This window comes from Typopeltis vanoorti, chromosome 9 (genome assembly GCF_054136105.1).
Source record: "Typopeltis vanoorti isolate ZY-2024b chromosome 9, IOZ_Tvanoo_1.0, whole genome shotgun sequence".
Classification (NCBI taxonomy): Eukaryota; Metazoa; Arthropoda; class Arachnida; order Uropygi; family Thelyphonidae; genus Typopeltis; species Typopeltis vanoorti.
Genome location: NC_143557.1, coordinates 16399459 through 16421721, shown reverse-complemented (window position 1 = coordinate 16421721; position 22263 = coordinate 16399459). Strand labels below are relative to the sequence as shown.

The 22263-nt window shown below is 38.1% G+C and overlaps 1 protein-coding gene across 4 annotated transcripts in view; it reads left to right on the top strand.

Annotated features, from left to right (window-relative positions):
* The first annotated feature begins 570 nt into the window (after nt 1-570).
* LOC150102900 (ras-related protein Rab-28-like) overlaps nt 571-22263 on the top strand; it is a 171809-nt gene continuing 150116 nt past the window's right edge. The window contains exon 1 of one of the 4 annotated variants that reach the window (XM_090398199.1): nt 571-997. The gene's annotated coding sequence lies outside the window, so the exon portion shown is untranslated. The remainder of the gene's footprint in view (nt 998-22263) is intronic. The other 3 variants (XM_090398198.1, XM_090398200.1, XM_090398197.1) reach the window with 3 other exon arrangements.

Genomic DNA, 22263 nt, shown 5'->3' with positions numbered 1-22263 from the left:
TCTGACAGAAACTAAATATCTGGGAGTACAACTTGATAAAAAAAAAATCTGATTTACCAGCCACATCAACTTTATTGGCTGTAAGGTATCCAGACTCACGGCTCAGCTTTACCCTTTGATCAACAGAAGAAGTAAACTACACATACCAAACAAATTGCTAATATATTTGATGGTGATACGTCCTGTAATTACTTACGCCTCTCCAACCTGGCGCCATACCTCTAAATCAAATATCCTGAAACTACAGAGGATAGAAAACAAATGTCTGCAGATGATTCTAGACGCACCATGGTTTATTAGAAACACCCAGATCCACCGAGAGACCAAAATGCCATTCATCTTCTCCCTTCTTCGCAATTTAGCCAAAAAGTTGTTCGACAAGGCGAGCACGCACCCAAATCCACTAATCAAACAAGCCTCCAATTATGAAGAAGCAGTCTACTGCAAACACAAAAGAACCAAATCAATGCTACTTCCAGCTGAACGCCTAACCAAAATGCCCGTGAGGTGCGAGCGTACAGCTCATCACCATCCCATCTAGTCAGTAACGTTGTTGGTGTTGAAATGAAAGCCCGTTATTCGTGTTCTCTGAAACTATTTTGCATTATATTGATTACTAATGAAACAAACAGTTGAAATCATGCATTGTAACCCAACGGTTTACTTTTATTTTTTTGAAGTTCAATACTTCATATTTACCTTGATGTCATTTTCTCTATTTGGGAGGCTGACCATTCATAGAAAACAGTAGTTTTTCTTTTTTGAAGACCAAAATGTTGTGCTGTGGAATGGAACTGTTTTCGTACATGACAACACCAGAAAAAACTACGCGATAAACTCACCGGTCGATGAAGTGTGAGCTCAGGCAGAAAGCAATAACCATAAACTTGGTGAAAGGTTATCAGCCGAAAGTATTTTCTGAAGACGTTAGATGTGTTACTGAAGTATATTAAAAATGTGCGTATTAAGTTTCCGTTTACAATGCTGAAATTAACAGGTAAGACGGAGCAGAGTTCAATGTTTGGCTTTTGGCCTCAGTTTTTAAGGTTCATATTTTGTAGTGATTAAAATAAAAAAAAACGCTTTTAATATTAAAAAAAAAAACTAATGCATCCAATCATAGTTATCAAATACTTAGCTTTCATTGAATTGTTTACATTTAGACGTTAAATGCCAATAAAGGTTGGTCGATTGGTAGAGCCTCTGCTACTAATGGCTCACGAAAAAAGTTAAGCAAGTTTGAGTGCCGTTAGTATTTGGAAGGGTTCAATCGTTCGATGCTGTTGGCACACTCCCTCGATGAGTCTTTGGACACACCTGGAGGTGTCTAATAATAAATAAGCATGTGTAGTTAAGCCATACACGTTTTCTTTTCTTCCCATCTTTTTGTTTTTTTAATCTTATTTGTAAATATGAAAGGTATTTGATATTTAAATTATGCATAGATGAAGATGCCAACTCGCACATAGTGTATATGATCATGAAAATATAGCCCCAGTAGACACCTTTAGAATGATGCTATATGTATATACTGTATGTACATGCATGCGTATTGAGTGTGTGAGAATAACCAAGTAAGGAATCTAGTCCCAAATGCAAAAATATTGAATGGAGTAGTCAATTCAGAAACTAATGGTGGGTGGAGGACTAAAGTGATGCTGCAGTTTTTGTATACTAATGCCAGATGTATCAGGAACAAGAGGGAGGAGTTTTTGGCATTGGTTAGTGCAACCTCAACAAAAGTTATAGGCATTAGTGAGAATTGGCTAACAGCAGATGATGTAGTTACAGGGATTGAATGTGAAGTTAGTATTTTCAGGTAGGATATAGAAGATAGGATGGGGGAAGGAGTACTGCTGATAATAGCAGATGAATTGCAGCCCAAAAGAATAGAAGGTGGGTGGCTGCTCATTTGAATCAGTCTGGTGTGAGATTAAGGCCGTTAAGACAAAATATACAGATCGTTGTTGCTATTGGCCGGGGGTGATCAGATGATCTGGAAGACATGTATCACCAAATTAGTACAATGAGTACAGGTTGATTGATGATTATGGGGGACCTGAAATATGGATTTATAGACTGGAAGGAAATAGAATTTATACACCTGCTAAGAGATAATTACTTAAGGCAGCATGTGATGGAGGGGACCTGGTCATATGATCAGAAGAGCTATCCATATCCAAGGTGATAACATTGCCTTCAGTTGGTGAAAATGATGGATGCGGTCATGATTTGGAAAATTGGAGAGCATGAGGAATATTCTATCAAGAAGGGGTATTTGTGGAACTACAAGGCAGGTGATGATTATGACATGCTTAGGAAGAAGCTTAAATCTGTACCATGGCATAAAACAATACAGGGTAAGTATGTAAGTAGTCATCTAGAGAAAATAGTATTAAATTGTATATCTAGGGTAAGGAGGATTGATTGGGTAGGAGTTAGATGGATGAGGAATATCATTAAGTTTGAGCTGTAGAAGAAGAAAATTCTGTGGAGGGTGTATAAAGAGAAAGGTGACCAGCAAACTCATGACCAGCATGGCAATCAAGGCGAAATCAGATTATCAGAAGAATCTCGCAGAGTAGGCCAAAAGAAATCTCAAAGAGTTCTTTTGTTATGTAGCAAGTATGAGGAAGAATGATTATCGAAGATTAACCTTAATGCATGATGATGATGGTCACGAGCTGACAGAAGCAGATAAAATAGTTGTGTTGCTGAGTGACCAATTTGTAAGCGTATATCATCCTAGTGAAGTTACTGCTTTAACCTATGTGAAAGACACTAATGTAGGTACAGAGGTATATGAATTGGAGATACTTAGGATTTTGCAGAATCACAATGTAAATACAGCTGTGGGATTAGATGGGATATCAGCTAAGGTTTTGCAAAAATGTGCGAGAGAACTGGCAATGCCTTTTGACTAGGCTCTTTAATTTAAGTCTCTGCTCTAGTAGAGTTCCAAGGGATTGGAAAGAGGGAAAAATAATTCCTTTGAATACGTGAGGTTCTAAGACTGCAGTAGCAAATTGTACACCAATCTGTATTTCAAGCGTGGTTGTAAAAGTACTAGAAAAATTGGTTAAAGAGAATTCAAGAATGTGTAAATAAAAACATGATACTGTATGAGGGTCAACATGGCTTTGTGAGGGGTTGGTCATGCCTTAGTAATTTACTAACATTTTATAATCGAGTAACAGCTGAGTTGGATAAAGGGCAATGATTTTGCTGGATTTTGCAAAGGCATTCGACAGATACCACATGGAACTTTGTTACTCAAATTAGAACAAATTGAGAAGGATATGACACTGATTAAGTGGATAAGAGGGGGGTTGACTACTGGAAAGATATCATAAAGTGGTATATGGAGGGACAGAATGAAAGTGAAAACATGTGACTAGTGGTGTGTCGGAAGGTTCAGTGCTGGAGCCATTGTGAAGTTACTGCTTTAACCTATGTGAAAGACACTAATGTAGGTACAGAGGTATATGAATTGGAGATACTTAGGATTAGCTGCTTAATTTGTACATATATGATATAGGAAATAACCTGAAAGGATATATTCACTTGTTTGCTGATGATGTGAAATTAGGTAGAGTAATAGTTAATCAAGGCGATGTGGAGAGCTTGCAAGATGATTTAAATAGGTTGTCAGTATGGACTGAAGATAAAGGGTGTCAGTTTAATGTCAAGAAATGTAAAGTTATTCCTTTTGGGATAAATAGATTATAAGACGTAAAAAAATTAGAGGACATATTGTTACGGAGTTAAAAATTTAGAGGACATATTGCTAATGTAGCCCATAAGATTACTTGGGTATTGAATAACATATTAACAAGTATAAATAAGGAAGTTGTTCTTTATAAGTGTTATTTTTTGAGTGGTTATGGTGTGAGTTGCTTGGAGAGACTGCTGCTGGAAGGTAGAGAAGTGAATAGAGAGAATGAATCAGATCGAGTGGGAAGTGATGTGGAAGAGTGGGAGAGTAAGACGGGAGAGATTGAAGAGGTGGTTATGAATGGGGAAGTGAGTGGAATGAGTATAGAAAATGAGAGAATGGTGTGCAAGAGGAGCAGGGAAACGGGGAGGCTCAGGGTGGACAGGGGTACACAGCATGAGAAAGGTGGATGCTCCAAGAGGAGGTGAGCATATGTAGGCAGGAAAGGAATGGGATGACCAGGGATCAAGAGGAAATAGTTGGAATTGAAAAGGGTTTTAAAATGAAGAAGCAGAAAGGGAAATGGCCCCAGTCGAGCATGGAGAGATCACATCGAGTGAGTGGTATCAGTGGAACTAGCTGTAGATTCAGAAATGAGCTGTTGTGTTTGTATACAAATGATAGAGGTATAAGACACAAGGCAGATGAAATGGTTCCAGTAATTGCATCTGTTCACCCAAAGATTGTCGGAATAAGTGAGACATGGTTGGAAGAGTATGACATCCTGACAGGAATAGAGATGGAAGGGTATGATGTGTTTCGTGAGGACAGAAGGTAAATTGATGATAGAGAAAGAGTTATGTCCATATAAAATAGAGATGCAAGATGGAAATCGTGCCAGTGGTTTTGAGGCAGTATGGTGTGAGATAGAGGTGAATGGAATCAAATACTTGGTGGGATGTTGTTATAGACCAGATAATGTGGATGGTGGTGATAATGAATTGTACAATCAAATTAGCCAAGTAAATAAGAAATGGGTGATTTTAATTATGGCAATATAGATTGGAATGATGAGATAGCAACTGGAAGTAAAGAAAATGAGTTTCTTGAGTTTTTGAGGGATAACTACCTCAGACAGTATGTAACAGAGGGCACAAGAGGATTGAGGGTCTTGGATTTGGTCATCTCATCAGAGGATGTAATTATAAATGAGGTGTCAAATCATCCACCAATTGGTGAGAGTGACCATGATGTGATTACCTGGGTGGTTGCCAGCAGTGCGAGGACCTCTGTGAGAAAAGAGTATATGTGGAACTACAAGGGGGATGATTATGAAGAGCTCAGGAGACAGCTTGCGAATATAGCGTGGAATGAGGAGTTAGCTGGAAAAGAGATCAGTGCAGCTTGGGGGATTTGGAAGTTGAGAGGAAGACATATTTAGCTGGATGTCATTATAGGCCTGGGAATATTGAAGATGGTGATGAAGAAATGTATAAACAATTTGGATTAGTGAACAAAGGAAGGGTAATTATTATGGGTTATTTTAATTATGGGAGTATAGTTTGGAATGAAGAGACAGCATTTGGAAATAAGGAAAATGAATTTCTCAAGTTCTTGAGAGAGAACTATCTCAGGTAGAATGTGAAAGGAGGGCATGCAAGGATCGAGAGTTCTAGATCTAATCATTTCATCAGAGGATGTGACTGTGAGAGGAGTTTCACAGTTTCCTCCAGTTGGTGAAAGTGATCATGAAGTAATCACCTGTGTTGTGACTAGTCATAATGCAGACTTTTGTGAGGAAAGGATACATGTGGAATTATAAGGCTGGTGATTATGACAAGCTTAGGAGACATCTTGGAGCTATAACGTGGAATGAGGAGTTGAGCGGTAAGGAAATAAATGCTGCATGAGAACTGACAAAGAAATACATAACAGCATCACTGTGTGAATGTATTCCAAACGCCAAAAGGCTGAATAAGGTAGGTGAATGTGAAGCTTAAGCATGAAATCTGGAAAAAGAATGCACTTCGGAGGAAGTGCAATATGAATAATAGTAATAATCAGTCACATGAAGAGTATAAAGAACAAGCCAGGAGAGCGACTCATTAAGAAAAACAAAAGTGGAGTATGAACAGAAATTGGCAAATCAGCAAAGAAAAACCCTATAGAGTTTTTTTAGATATGTGGCAAGAAGGAGGAAGAATGATAATGGTAAGATGAAGTTAATGGATGAAAGTGGTAGAAAATGGTAACTGCTGCAGAAGAATTGTTGAGGTATTCAGTGACAATTTATAAGGGTTCTCCACTCTCCCCATACCTCTGGCCAACTTCTTTATGGACACCTTCGAAGAAAATGCCTTAAACCCAGCCCCACTCAAACCTATTGTTTGGCTATGCTATGTAGATGATGTGTTTGCTATTTGGCCGCATGGCCTAGACACACTTGAAAACTTCCTTCCACACCTAAACAATCAACACCCCAGGATCCAGTTTACCTTAGAAAAAGAAAACAATAACAGTCTCCCTTTCCTAGATACTTTGATTACACACCAGCCTAATGGATCCCTGGCTTTCGGTTTACAGTTTACAGAAAACCTACACATACCGGTAGATACATTCACCAGTGTTCACACCATCCTCCCCCTCCCAACAATATGGGATTATAAAAACCCTATATCACAGGGCAAAATTAATCAGTTCAGATAACAATGCCCTTATTACTGAACTTATTCATATTCTTAACACCTTTGTAGACAATGGATACAACTCCCATAAATTCCAAAAAATATTAAAACCAGTTACCCCCCCCCCCCTCCAAAGGACTACTATAAATCTGTTACTATTCCTCATATTCGTGGTACTTCTGAAAAGTTAACAAAAATCTTAAAAAAATATGACTTGACAAATTGTTACAAAGCATATCAAAAATTGGCATCTCTTATCCGCTCTCCCAAGGACCAGTCACTTCCTCTAGACTTACCTAGAGTTTACCAGGTCCCTTGTAGTTGTAAACTGTCTTACTGTGGCCAAACAGGCAGGACTGCTAATATCAGGATATCAGAACATAAGAATTATATCCATTTCCACCGTTATATTATTATTATTAGTAGTATTAAACAAGACCTCATGGAGTCAAAGACTCATCTAGAAGGTCCTTTTATCTCACACACATCTCATCATACCGGGTCTTAAACAATTCAAACTCCTTGCAGACACCACACTCTCAGGCAAGGCATTCCAATCATTCACAACTCTGCACGAAAAAAACCTGCCTCTCACTCCCCTACTCACACCCTCTTTATACAGTTTCCAGGGATGACCTCTGGTTCTCCCCTGATCTCCCACTATTCTCTGTAGAACTTCTCCACCATTGATCCTATAACAACCCCTTACCAACTTGTAGGTCTCTATCATATCTCCCCTCTTCCTTCTCTCCACTAGACTCTGCAAATTACATCTTTTCAATCTTTCCTCATACTCGACATTCCAGAGGTCAGAAACTACCTTAGTCAGTCGCCTTTGGACCCTTTCCAACATATCTTCATCCTTCTGAAAACCAGGTGACCAAATCTGGGCACAATAGTCCATGTGTGGCCTAATCAAAGCCTTATACAATGGAACAAGAATCTCCCTACTTCTACACGTCAGTGTCCTCCTCATCATTCCCAGAAGTCTTTGTGTTGTCTTCACAATTTTGGCGATGTGACCCCTAAATTTTAGATCCTTATCCACTATCACTCCCAGATCTCTTATTTCCTCTACTTCCAACAATATATTCTCACCAAGCATAAATTCTGCATCCCATCTTTGTTTTCCAAATTTTAAAACCTTACATTTTGCAACATTGAACTCACATCCCCATTTGCTTGCCCAATCACTCAATTTATTCAAGTCTTCTTGCAAGGCCACAACATCTTCACTACTCTTTATGGTTCGTCCCAACTTTGCATCATCTGCAAACAACTGAATATCTCCATCCAAATCTTCGCCAATATCATTAATATACAAGTTAAATAGTAATGGCCCTAAAACAGATCCCTGAGGCACTCCACTAGTGACTTTCCTTTTCCTGAATATTGCACCCCCATACACAACTTGTTGATACCTATCAGATAGCCAGTCTCCAATCCAATGCACTAATCTAATATCCAACCCCATCTGCTCTAGTTTGACTGTCAACTTATCATGAGGTACTCTATCAAAAGCTTTTGCGAAATCCAAGTATATTACTGTGTATCCTTCTCCTCTGCCCAAGGAAGCAGTCACTTTATTGTAATAAGTAAGTAGATTACTAAAACACGACCTCCCTTTAGCAAATCCATGCTGTCCATCAAAGATTATACCATTGTTGTCAACCCAACTCTGGATCCTAGTTCTCACAAGCTTCTCCAACAACTTAACCACAACACCTGACACACAGATAGGCCTATAGTTTGATGCTTGAGTTCGATCACCTCCTTTATGAAGTGGCACAATCTTTCCCCCCCTTCCACTCTTTAGGGACTTGACCAAGTGCAAGACTCGTATTAAAAAAATATGTCAAGGCAGGGTCAACTCTCTGGCACATTCCTTCAGAATACGCGGTGATATATTATCAAGTCCCACAGCCTTATTTACATCTAGTTTACTCAACTCCCCAAACAACTCTTGCTCACTTACAGTCAGTCTCTCCTCCCCATCATCAACTGCTCTTAATCTCTCCATGAAGTCACATTCACAAGATTGAAAGATCTTTATGAACTGCTCATTAAGTATCTCCACCACACATTCTGCAACAGCTGTCTTTATACCATTTCCTCCAATCAATGTCATCCTTCCATAATCATTCTGTCTTTTGCTGGCTACATATCGAAAGAACTCCCTTGGATTCTTTTTAGCTTCATTAGCTAACTGCTGTTCATACCTCTGTTTAGCTACTCTCACCAACAAAGTCACCCTCCTTGCCTGGTCTTTGTAGACCTCATGAAATTGGTTACTTCCACTTCTCTTATGCTGCCTCGGTATTGCATGCTTAATCTCTTTATTCATCCATCTCACACCTACCTTATTTAACCTTCTCACCCGTGGTATACATTTAGACATTGCATCCACTAAATATTTTTTGAAAATCCCCCAAGCTGCATTGATCTCTTTTCCAGCTAACTCCTCATTCCATGCTACACCTGCAAGCTGTCTCCTGAGCTCTTCATAATCATCCCCCTTGTAGTTCCACATATACCCTTTTTTCACAGGGGTCCTTGCACTGCTGGCAACCACCCAAGTAATCACCTCATGGTCACTTTCACCAATTGGTGGATGATTTGATACCTCATTTATAATTACATCCTCTGATGAGATGACCAAATCCAAGACCCTTAATCCTCTTGCACCCTCTGTTACATACTGTCTGAGGTAGTTATCCCTCAAAAACTCAAGAAACTCATTTTCTTTACTTCCAGTTGCTATCTCTTCATTCCAGTCTATATTGCCATAATTAAAATCACCCATAATGATCACCCTTTTCTTATTTGCTTGGCTTATTTGACTATACATTTCACTATCACCACCATCCACATTACCAGGTCTATAACAACATCCCACCAAGTATTTGATTCTATTCACCTCTATCTCACACCATACTGCCTCAAAACCACTGGCCCATTTCCCTCTTGCATCTCTACCTTGTATGGACATAACTCTTTCTCTATCATCAATAGCACTCCCCCTCCCTTTTTACCCCTTCTATCCTCACGAAACACATCATACCTTTCCATCTCTATTCCTGTCAGGATGTCATCCTCATCTAACCATGTCTCACTTATTCCGACAATCTCTGGGTGCACAGACGCAATTAGTGCAACCATTTCATCCGCCTTGTTTCTTATACTTCTAGCATTGGTATAAAAACACAACAACTCATTTCTGGATCTACAGCTAGTTCCACTGATACCACTCACTCGATGTGATCTCTCCATGCTGGACTGGGGCCATTTCCCTTTCTTCTTCTTCATTTTAGAACCCTTTGCAATTCCATCTGTTTCCTTTTGATCCCTGATCATCCCATTACTTTCCTGCCTACACATGCTCTCACCTCCTCTTGGAGCATCCACCTTTCTCACGCTGTGTATCCCTGTCCACCCTGAGCCTCCCCGTTTCCCTGCTCCTCTTGCACACCCATTCTCTCATTTTCTATACTCATACCACTCACTTACCCATTCATTTCCACTCCTTCAATATCTCCTGTCTTACTCTCCTGCTCTTCCACATCACTCCCCTCTCGATCTGATTCATTCTCTCTATTCACTTCTCCACTTTCCAGCAGCAGTCTCTCCAAGCGACTCACACCATAACCACTCAAATGCAGTCCATCGCTCCTATACAGCTCACTTCGTCCCTCAAACTAATTCCACACATTAACAAACTGTACTCCCATCTCCTCACACATTTCAGCCAGAATATCATTCATAATCCTTGCTCTCCGCCTCAGTTCACCACAATCATACCTAGGCAACACACTGACCACCCTTCCTGTCACACTATTCTCCTTTATCTTTCCAAGCAGTCTCCTGACATTCATTTTGACATGCTCTTTGTTCTCTCTCAAATCATTTGTACCAATTAATACAATTAACTCTTTTGCTTGTTCCCGCCTCATATTCAATGCCTCAATCACTCTACTCATTTTACCGCCTGGAAAACATACCTTGTGCATTTTATCCTCTAGCACACCTTTAATAATGGAGTCGCCATACAATGCCACTCGCTCATCTTTTGTTAACTCTTTCATGCCATCACGATTTATTTTAATAGTTTTGACCTGAATTCTCTTAATTTCATTCCGCATCCATTTCATTTCTTGCTTCATCCAATCCAATTCACCTTCTGTACCTCGCGACACATTCACTCTATCATTAAATCTTTCTAACTTTCTAACTCTCGACCCCCTCTTCTCACTTTCCCTCTCATTCATCCTTCTTTGTTTCCGTACCTTCGGTCCAACATACGTCCAACTTTCACTATCATTCTTCTCACTTTCACTCTCATTTATCTTTCTTTGTTTCCGTACTTTCGGACTAACATGCGTCCAACTTTCGCTATCATTCTTCTCACTTTTACTGTCATTCATCTTTCTTTGGTTCAGTACTTTCGTTCCAACATGCGTCCAACTTTCGCCATCAGTCATTCTTTTTTCGCTATCATTCATTCTTTCGATTTTTTTTACTTGCGATTTCTGCATCATGCCATTTCTACTTTCATTCGTTCTCTCAATTTCGTTTCTTTCCGCCTCACTTTCGTCCCTTTTAACATCCGTTACGGTTGTCAAATTGCTCTTTTTCTTTTTTCCTGATTTTTTAACATTTTTTCGCCTGTCTTTCTCACCATCCTTCTCTTTCAAATGTGCACTCGCGACACAATCAGTACTAGCACTTTCTGTCATCAACTTCATATTCGCATTCATCAATTCCTCGTTCAGGTCACATTTCGCACACACCCTTCTTCCATCCGCACTAAACATCCACAAATCATTTATGTAATCGAAGGAATACATATAACAGACCTCACACTTAACGAACCGACTGAAATCCAAATTAAAATCATGGAATGACATTGCTGCCGCAATTTTTTTTTTTTTCTCTGCAGGTTACAAGGTCTAATATTAACGTTTTCGTATTTAGTTTAAGCAAGAAAAAAAAACCCACACTAATAATATCGGTAGCGTACAATGTTTACAGCCGCTCTTACTTAAACAATTACGCATATATACTTAATTATTCCTAGTAAAACGTATCTGAATCAGGAGCTCTTCAAAACACGTCCGTAGCGCTTGACCCACTAGCGCCCTCAGGACTTGTTGACCATGCCTTGGACACCTGCCATAAAATACGTTGGAAGAAAGTTTCCTTACTACACTGCAGCAAGTTTAAATATGAGAGATTATTCTTACAATCAGTCTCAGCCTTAAGAAACTCCCCAAACCTCAATAAATTTGGATGCATGAGACTACCCCAAAATATGGGAGGCTTGCATTCTTAGAACATCAAACAGCCAAGATTAATACCCAATTTGGCCCAGTAGGTGGCACCCTTTAGGACTCTAGGACTGACTTCAGTTGTTTTCTTCAGCCATTTTTGCTCAGTGTTGGTGCCTGCACACACATTTCATTAATTTTTATGTTCCCTGAAGATGGTAATGTAACATTACCGAAATATTGGAAGTATTAATTAAAGTTATTTAGTTAATATAATAATATACGTTGTTCTTTCCTTAAAATTAACAGTTATGTATCACCAACGTATAAGCTTATTTACAAGAATTTATAAGGGTGTTTCATTCTGATCAGGGTGTGGAATCATGAGGAACTTAAGTTCAGAGGACGTAGAAGGAGATCGCTTAATTGTGATTGAGCAGGAGGTATTTGAGGAAATAAATAAGATCGATGTCAATAAGGTGATAGGATTTGATGACCTATCACCATGCATCTTAAAGGGAATGTTCAAGGGAATTGGCAGTAGCACAACCACATAGGTTATAAGAGAGTGGAAGGAGGGTAAAATTGTTCCACTGCATTACGCTGATGATAAGGCAGTAGCTTTAAAGTATAGGTTAGTCTGCATATTTGGAGTTGTGGTGAAGGTACTAGAGAGATTGGTGAGAAGTAGGATACAGAAATGAGTTGATAACAGCAGTATTCTCTCTGGTTATCAGCATGGGTTTGTCAAGGGGAGATCATGTTTCACTAACTTATGTACTATAACAATGTGACAAATACCTTGGATAGGGCAGATGCATATATATTGGTGTACTTAGATTTTACAAAGGCTGTTGATAGACTGCCGCACGACAAGCTGGTAAATAAATTGAAACAGATGGGATTGGATAACAGACCTCCAAGTTAGATCAGTGACTGATTGTCGGATAGGTATCAGAAAGTTGTATATGCAGATACACTATCCTGAAAGAGGAAGTTCACTAGTGATGTGCCACAGGAGTCAGTTTTGGGATCGTTGTTGAATTTGTATATTAATGATATTGAGACAGGTTTAACTAGCAGTGTACAGCTGTTTGCAGATGATGCAAAATTGGGGATAGCAATGTAGAGTCAAGATGATGTTATTGCCTTACAGCAGGACTTGCATATGTTGCATGAATGGGTAAGTGGAACTGTCAGTTCAATGTTGCAAAGTGTAAGGTTTTGAAATTTGGTAAGCAAGGATGGAATGCAAAATATGCACTTGGTGGAGAAACTTTAAAGTATCGAGGAGATGAGAGATCTGTGAATGGTGGTGGACAAGGACCTGAGTCTAGGAGCCACACTGCACAAGTTGTGAAGACATCACATCGGATAATGGCAATGATGTGGGGGATCCTGACATTGTATAAGGCCTTGATCAGGCCTCATATGGATAATTGTGCACAGATTTGGCCATCTAGTTTTCATGGTTATGAGCATGTGTTGGAAAGGGTCCAGAAAATATTCACAAAGGTGGTCAGTGGCCTTTGGAATGTGGAGTAACAGGGCCAGATTGAGAGAATGTAAGTTGCTGAGCCTTGTGAATAAGAGGAAGGGGGGGGGGATATGATTGAGGCATATAAGCTGGTCAGGGGTTGTTATCAGGTCAACATAGAGGAGATTTTTCATAGAATGAGACTAGAAAGGGGAGTAGGACAAGAGGTCATCGTGCATGGAGAGTGGTTTGTGAGTGGAATGCATTGCCTGAGTGTGTTGTGGCAATAGTGTGTACCTCCCACGATGAGTCTCTAACTCTATGGAGGCCAAATGTTAATAATAATATTGCAAAGGTTGTTAAGCCATCTCAGAGAATTGCTGCAATGTTGAGAAGGACATTGACCACAAGAAATGAAAGTGTGGTGTCCCACTGTATAAAGCTTTGAGGCGATATGGTGTGAGATAGAGGTAATTAGAATCAAACACTTCATTCACTGTTTGGGTGATTTTGGTGATTTTAATTATGGCAATATAGTTTGGTATGACAAGATAGAAATTAGAAGTAAAGAAACTAAATTTCTTGAGTTTCTAAGGGATAGCTATCTCATGCAGTATGTAACAGAGGGCATACTAGGATTGAGGGTCTTAGATTTGACAATCTCATCCGAGGATGTCGGTGTCAAATCTCTTTCCATTTGGTGAGAATGACCACGAAGTGATTACCTGGGTGGTTGCCAACCACATGAATACTTCTGTGAGGAAAGAGTATGAGGAGAGCTGGAAAGTTCTTATAAACACTTAGAACAAAAATGATATTAAAGCAACTGATGTAACCACAAGAAAGAATAAATGAGAATATAAGAGCTTAAGTTATCTTCATAACTCTACTACTGGTATATTCTTTCTTGTGGTTATATCAGTTGTTTTCATATCATTTTTGTTCTAGGTGATTATCAGAACTTTCCAGCTTCCCGTTTTTTATTTTATTTTATTTTTTTTTTTAGGAGAATAGACAAAAAAGCTTCCCATTGTATATGTGGAACTACAAAACTACAAGGCTAGTGACCACAAGAAGCTTAGGAAACAGTATGCAGCTGAAGCATGTGATGAGGAATTCGGTGAGGAGATCAGTTCTGCTTGGGTGATATTGAAGAACTGTCTTTGTAGAAGCAATGCTAAATGTATTCAAAAAGATCAGAAGGTAATGAAAACTCTTCAGGCTCAGAAGAGTTTATGGAACTTCTACATTCCATAGGCAAATTAAACAAGGAACTATATGGAAACTTAAGTTATGAAGAACCATCTGCTGCTAATAAAGGAAAAGCAAGAGATACAATTAAAGAAAAAATAAAGTTTACTGATTCAAAGTTTTCTCAGTTATGATTATCATCTACATGAAAAGAAAATAAGTAGCTTCCAAATCAGGAACGATAGGCATGAAATTGGAATAATGGAAAGCAACTGGAAAAACTGGAAAACAGTATACTAGAATCAGACTACACAGTTGCTCCTTCACAGATGCTGGAGTGCTATGTGATAAGAGGGTGCCGGTCAGTCTAAAGGGAAAAATCTACAGGACAGTGGTGAGACCAGCTGTGACATATACTATGGAAACTGTGGCCTTCAGGATAAATAACATCAGCAGAATGGAGGTAGCAGAGATGAGAATGCTTAGGTGGATGTGTGGGGGTGACCAGAAAGGATCATCTGAGCAATGACTATCTAAGGGGAACGGTGAAAGTTACGAACTTAGGAGCGAAGATACAGGAGGCAAGGTCGAGATGGTTTGGTCATGTGATGAGGATGAGTATGTGGGAAGAAAGGTCATGCAGATGGATGTGCAGGGGAGGAGAAAGCGTGGGCAGCCAAAGAAGAGATGGAGGGAGCTGGTGGAGGAGGACCTGAGAATAAGTTGTTTAACTTAGATGTGGTTACAGCCCAAGACAAGAGGATGTGGAGGAGACTCATTAAAAACAGTGACCCTACTTAAGTGGGATAAGCTGAAGAAGAGGATTCTAGTTATACTATTCATTTCTATTCTCTCATCAGGACACATACCAAGCAATTTTTAGCAAGCCATACTTTCATGATTCCAAAACCCAATAGAGATCACACCTTAATCAGCAGCTGAAGACTTATTTCTCTATCTAATACTGACTAAGATATTTTTGTGCATTATCAATAACAGGCTCAAAGTGGGAATGAGATATATAATGAAAAGCACACAGGTGTATGGAGTTAGAGACCAAGTAGTAGTATTTAATCTGTTTCTGCTACGTGATCTAATCCACTTAGTTAATACGAAAAAGCACTCAATGGCAGTGCCATCAGTAAACTTGCACTGGTTCTTGAACCCTTCTTATAGGAAGTTTACAATACACATTCTGTGCGAGGAATAACATTTCCTTCAACTATGAAGGAAAATAAGGGCTTACCATATGCCAATCATGTAGTGAGCACTTTGAAGGATAATGATTCTATATATATATTTTTTTTTTGGTATTTTCGTAGAATTCAGCAAGATCAGTGGATTAACTACTAATTCAGTGAAGACAAAATTACAAGTTTTTGGAAAATGAGATCTTGGAGCAATCCTTTTAGGCTACCCCCTCATTATACTTGGAATCCCCTTCTCCACTTACCCAATATTATCAGTTAAAGAACTTATGTACAAGATCTTTGAAAATTTCTTTGGTCTAGCTGATACCAAAAGTTAAAAAGGAATTTCTTCAACTATCATAGAAGCATGGAGGATTTGGGCTTCCAGTCTTAAAATTCTGCTATTTAAGCAATACAGTTCAAAAATCAATAAAATATTGCAGACCAATCACACATGTGCAGACCTTCTCCTGTACTACCTAGGTTTTCATCTTCCTCTGTTTGGAGTAAATGAAGGTCCAAAAGCTGAGATTGTTCCTGAATACTACAACACTCTGTGCTTAACTCTAAGACTGTTACAACACTTTGGCATTGACATTCTTTCCATTGGAAAGATAAAATTTGGTATAAAAAATCTTGAATCTCTTTCACTGTTGAGCACTGACAACAATACTTTGTTTCATAACTTATTGAAGTTCCAAGGATACCCTAACAGGAGGGGTCTTTCTTGGAGAATTGCATATGACACAGCCTTCCAGTCAGTACCATCAAATGTAGGTACTTTAACATCAGAGATCCATTCTGTGACATCTGTTGCTGATTGGTAACAGTAGAACATGCATTCTACAGTTGCCCTCTTGCCCTGCGTATTTCGAACAGATTATGTGATGTGTTGGGCATTCCATTACTTACAACAGAACAGGTTATTTTTTTTTCAGTACCCACCACTTGTCAGCAATGGGAAGAGAATTTTGATTTTTATAATTAATGAATAAAAATACCGAAATTGATACATAATATTGGATTTATTGCACCATGGTTTTGATAAACATTTATACATAATCGTTGACTAGTTTCGCCAGCTGTGTCTGTCTGGCTTTATCAAGACGAGAAAGGTTATATTAATATTAAATGCAAAAACAAAAGAATGCTGTAACGACTTAAAAAACAGTCAAACAAGTTGAAGAGCAAGCATGATATCAAACGCATAAAGCATGAACACTTAGTCATTGTTATTAAGTCGCATTTTATAATTATTCGCATAATTTAATTCTGCTAAACTTAATGAATTTAATAGGTTTTCCAAACGTCTCTTAATATTATTCCCTGGTTTCTATTGAGGTTATTTCCTGTCTGTAGGACTACTACAGCTTCTTTAAAGGTTCTACATCTGTAATCCTCTTTGATATATGGCATGGAGCTGTTGTCCCAATCTATTGAATAGTTTGTAGTTGAGAAATGATGTGCTAACCCTGAGGTGTCTGTTCTATTATTATTGACATCTTCTACATGTTCATTCTCTCAGATTTTTAGACTTCGTGAAGTTTGGCTGATGTAAGCCAGTCCACACGTACATGGTATTCTGTAAACACCTGCATATTTATAGAAAGCGACGCTATTCTTAGGGATTCTTAATAACTATCATGTAGTTATGGAGGTTTAAAAACAACTCTGATGTTGAAAGGTTTCATAATTCTTGCTATTTTGGTGGAGACTGAGCCTGCATAAGGTATTACGATGGATGATACGTACTGTGTCGTCAGAGGTTGTTGTTGGGGGTTGTTTCTATAGAGAATTTCATTAATTATATTTTGAGGAGGGGTGCTTAAGGGTCAGAGCTGTATAACTGAGAGGAGACCTCCACATAGCCTTTAAAGGAATGCAGAGAACCGACCAGGGCTTCTGACCTAATGTCCAGTCCTCTCCTTCTCGTCTTCCACCTGTTGGGTGCAAGATACTGTATCTACCTGGATACTGAACAAACGAGGATGGGCTGACAATTTGGGATTTAGCCGACCGAATTGTATTTTTATTGGCTTAAACCAATATACAAAATGATGGTACAACATGACAAAATTTCATGCCGGCTGGGGCATCGCCTGGTTAAACGTGGTCCCCGTTGTTTTTGCCAGGGAACCAAGGAGAACAGCGAAAAGTCAGCTACTGGAACAAATCTGAAAGCACACCCCAACTCAACATCACCAGAGTTAAAGATCGATACTATCAACATAAGAAGCCTGAATGGCAAAGAAATGGAGCTAGCTGAGGAATTAGATAAGTACCAGATCGACATAATAGGGGTGACTGAAACAAAAATGACAAAAACTGGCGAGATCTTTCTGAGCAATAAATACAAAATGTAATATTCAGGCAGTGACAATCAAGGAAAAGAAGTGGGAGCCATAGTATTCAACAGTAAATACGAGGCTAATCTTCTTGAATGGTAGGCAGTCTCAAGTAGAGTAATGTCCTCCACTTCTACTAAGGTAGAAGTGGAGGAATTTTTTGAGGCTCTAGAGAAAGCTACTGACACAATGAAAAAGGAAAAGTTGGTCCTTGTTGGGGATCTAAATAGCAGAGTAGGAAGTGATTGTCAGACATACAAAAATATTTTGGGAAAATTTTGAGAAAAGTGCAAAACTAATAATAATGGCAAATACCTGTTGGATTTCTGCTCAGGACATGGACTGGTTATTACTAACATCATGTTCGAACATAAAAATGTGCACAAATTCACATGTTGAGAAGAGGCAAGGAATAAGAAAAGTCTCATTGACTATGTTATTGTTGATAGTGATGTTTTCTCCCTGGTGCAGGAGACCAGAGTGTACAGAGGATTTGAAATTGGAAGTGATCACTATTAGTCATGAACAGGATAAAATTGAATTTCATATTGAAAAGAATGACGTGTAAGAAAGTTTTAAAGCAAATAAAAGTTGAGCAGCTCTCAGATGTGAACTGTAAACTAAAATACACAAAGATTATTGAAAAAAAAAATGAAAGATTTTGAGAACAAGAACCAAACCTTGGAGATTCAGTGGCAAACCTTGAAGAAAACCCTGATTGATTCAGCCAGAGAGGCATGTGGTGAGGTTGTCAGCAAGGATAGAAAAATCAGAACTCCATGGTGGACACAGGAAGTTAAAGAGGCAGTGAAGGAAAAGAAAAAAGCATATCAAAATTTCCTGGCAAATAAGTCAGCTTGTGCTGTTAGAGAATACAGAGACAAATGCAAGAATGCTAAATACTGTGTAAAACTAGCTAAACCAAAGTCATGGGAGGAATTTGGCAAGAACATAGAAAATAAATATCAAGAAGGTGGTAAGATATTCTGGAGGTTGTTGAAGGAGCTTAGAAACAGAGGAAAGAATGCTGTAAAAGGAGTTAGAGATGATAAAGGTGACATGAAAATGGAAAAAAAACACATCCTTGAAGTATGGAGTAATTACTTCGAAAAATTACTAAATGAAACAAGCAGTGATAGCACAGTGGTAAAAAACACTCAACAGGCATATAGTCAGGAATACATATCCATACTTGAAGTAGAAAAAGCCGTCAAAGGCTTGAAATGTGGAAAGGGCAGGAGGTGTAGATGATATACGACCAGAAATGCTGAAGCATGGTATAAAAGTCTTGCAGTGGCTGCACTGCATAGTTCAGAAGGCCTGGACAGAGAGACGAATTCCTGATGATTGACGAATTCCTATTAGAGCTCTAATAGAACCCATATATAAAAAGGGAAATAAAACTGAATGTGAGAATTACAGAGGTATTTTCCTGCTGAGTGTTCCGGGCAAGATTTATGCCAGTATACTTAAGAAACGGTTGAGAAGAATTGTGAAAGAAAAGCTTGTGAAGAACACGCTTGATTCAGGCCAAATAGAGGCTGTCAGGATCAGATCTTCACTTTACGACATTTATTGAGAAAGCATGGGAATATAACAAAGAAATGTATTTAAGTTTTGTCGATCTGGAAAAGGCATAAGACAAGGTGCCAAGAGAGAAGCTATTCAATACGCTACAGTTACATGGTCTCAATGGGGCATTATATCAAGCGATACTTAGTCTTTATTTGAGTTGTAAGTCAGCAGTTAGAATTGAAGGAAATACAGGAAGATGGTTTAATGTTGAATCTGGTGTGAGACAAGGATGTACATTATCCCCTCTGTTATTCATTATCTATATGTATCACATTATGAAGGAAAGTGGTATTAAACATGATATCAGAATTGGAGATGTTAATGTCAGCTCTTTGCTTTATGTGGACAATGTTATACTTCTAAATAAATCCGCTACAAGTTTGCAAGATTCCTTGACTAAATTGAACAACTGTTGTAATAGATATGGTATGAAGGTCAGCAATAAAAAGACAAAGACAATGAAAATAGGTGTAATCGTTGAAAATGCCAACTGTGTTTTGAATGGGGAACAAGTGAAACATTTCAGCTACTCAGGCACAATTTTTAGTGAAGATGGTAAATTTCATATAGAAATAGACAACAGAATCAACAAAGCTAGTATTGTAGGAAGTCAACTGAATAAATTTATATGGAATAAGAGAGAAATTAGTCAGAACACTGAATTAGTTGTATACAAGACAGTGTTTAACTTATGGATCTGAGAGCTGGGTCAGAAGTAAAACACTTGACCAAAGACTAGAGATTGCAGATATGAGAGTCCTGAGAAAGATTATAGGCGTGAACAGATGGCATCAATGGCAATATCATATTAAAAACGACTATATTAGGAAAGAACTTGACATTGTCAGCATCCAGGTGGTATGGTCACTTGAACAGAATGGGTGAGGAAAGATCAGCAAAACAAGTGTTATCTGTCAGGTTGGCAGGAAAACGACCCAGAGGAAGACCAAGATATAGGTGAATTGATACGGTACAAAGTGCCTTAGATAATAGAAATATAAGATCTGATAATGTTGGTAACAGACTGATTTGGAGGAAAATTGCAGATAGGAAGTTAGCAATGATGTAAATTTCATATAGTACTATCATATCCTGTACACCCCTTGAGGGTACATGTCAGGAATTTGATGATGATGATATTTTGAGGTTAACCATTAAGTGATAGAGTTTTTGATATAAGGGAAAGCTCAGCACATATGTCTTTTTCTTCTGTGATGATATTTTTAACTCTGTTTTTTAGCATATGTATGATGCTAAGTTTTTGTGCATAGTGATGATTGGATGTAAAATGGAGATAACGTCCAGTATCTGTAGGTTTACGATGGATTATAAGTTTGATTTTTCCATTATGTTGTTTTTTAACTAGTACATCCAAAAAGAGTGATTGATGGTTGTTTTCCAATGTGTTCATTATGTGTTCAACGATGTGTTCATTATCTGGAAAGACCAGGAAGATACCTTGCATGAGTTCCTCCAAAATATAAACTCTTTACATGATAAAATTAAATTCACATTAGAATTGGAAAACAACAATCAATTACCTTTTTTGGATGTACTAGTTAAAAAACAAGATAATGGACAAATCAAACTTATAATTTATCGTAAACCTACAGATACTGGACATTATCTCCATTTTACATCCAATCATCACTATGCACAGAAACTTAGCATCATACATATGCTAAAAAACAGAGTTAAAAATATCATCACAGAAGAAAAAGATGTACGAGCTGAGCTTTCCCTTATATCAAAAACTCTATCACTTAATGGTTATCCTCAAAATATAATTAATAAAATTCTCTATAGAAACAACTTTGAACAACAACCTCTGATGACACAGTACGTATTATCCATCGTAATACCCTATGCAGGCTCAGTCTCCATCAAAATAGCAAGAATTATGAAACCTTTCAACATCAGAGTTGTTTTTAAATCTATCATAACTAATGACAGTTATTAAGATCCCCTAAGGATAGTGTCGCTTTCTACAAATATGCAGGTGTTTACAGCATACCATGTATGTGTAGACTGACTTACATCAGCCAAACTTCATGAAGCCTAGAAATCCGAAAGAAGGAACATGTCGGAGATGTCAATAATAATAGAACAGACACCTCAGGGTTAGCACATCATTTCTCAACTACAAACTATTCAATAGATTGGGACAACAGCTCCATGCCATATATCAAAGAGGATTACAGATGTAGAACCTTTAAAGAAGCTGTAGTAGTCCTACAGACAGGAAATAACCTCAATAGAAACCAGGGAATAATATTAAAAGACATTTGGAAAACCTATTAAATTCATTAAGTTTAGCAGAATTAAATTATGCGAATAATTATAAAACGCAACTTAATAACAATGGCTAATTCTTCACTCTTTATGCGTTTGATGTCACGCGTGCTCTTCAACTTGTTTAACTGTTTTTTAAGTCGTTACTGCATTATTTTGTTTTTGCATTTAATATTAGTATAACTTTTCTCGTCTTGATAAAGCCAGACAGACACAGGTGGCAAAACTAGTGGACGATTATGTATAAATGTTTATCAAAACCATGTATCAATTTCAGTGAAAAGGACCAAATAATAACTATTATAATGAATAAAAATACCATTTATTGAAGGTTAGAAAGAAACATGGATTTGAAACCCAGCAATATGGTCAAATGCTTTATAATATTGTACTCTGGAAATTTTATTGTTCATTCAGACGGTTTTTGCACTTAGAAAGAAGCATTCTAGGAGATATTAAATTTTTGACTAGGTGATGGAGACCACCCACATTATGGAATATTCACCGTGGAAGATAATATTATGTTTATTTTTGCTGAGATGTTTAAGAGAGCTATCAAGCTCTCTTGCACCTCTATACTAACTACTCTA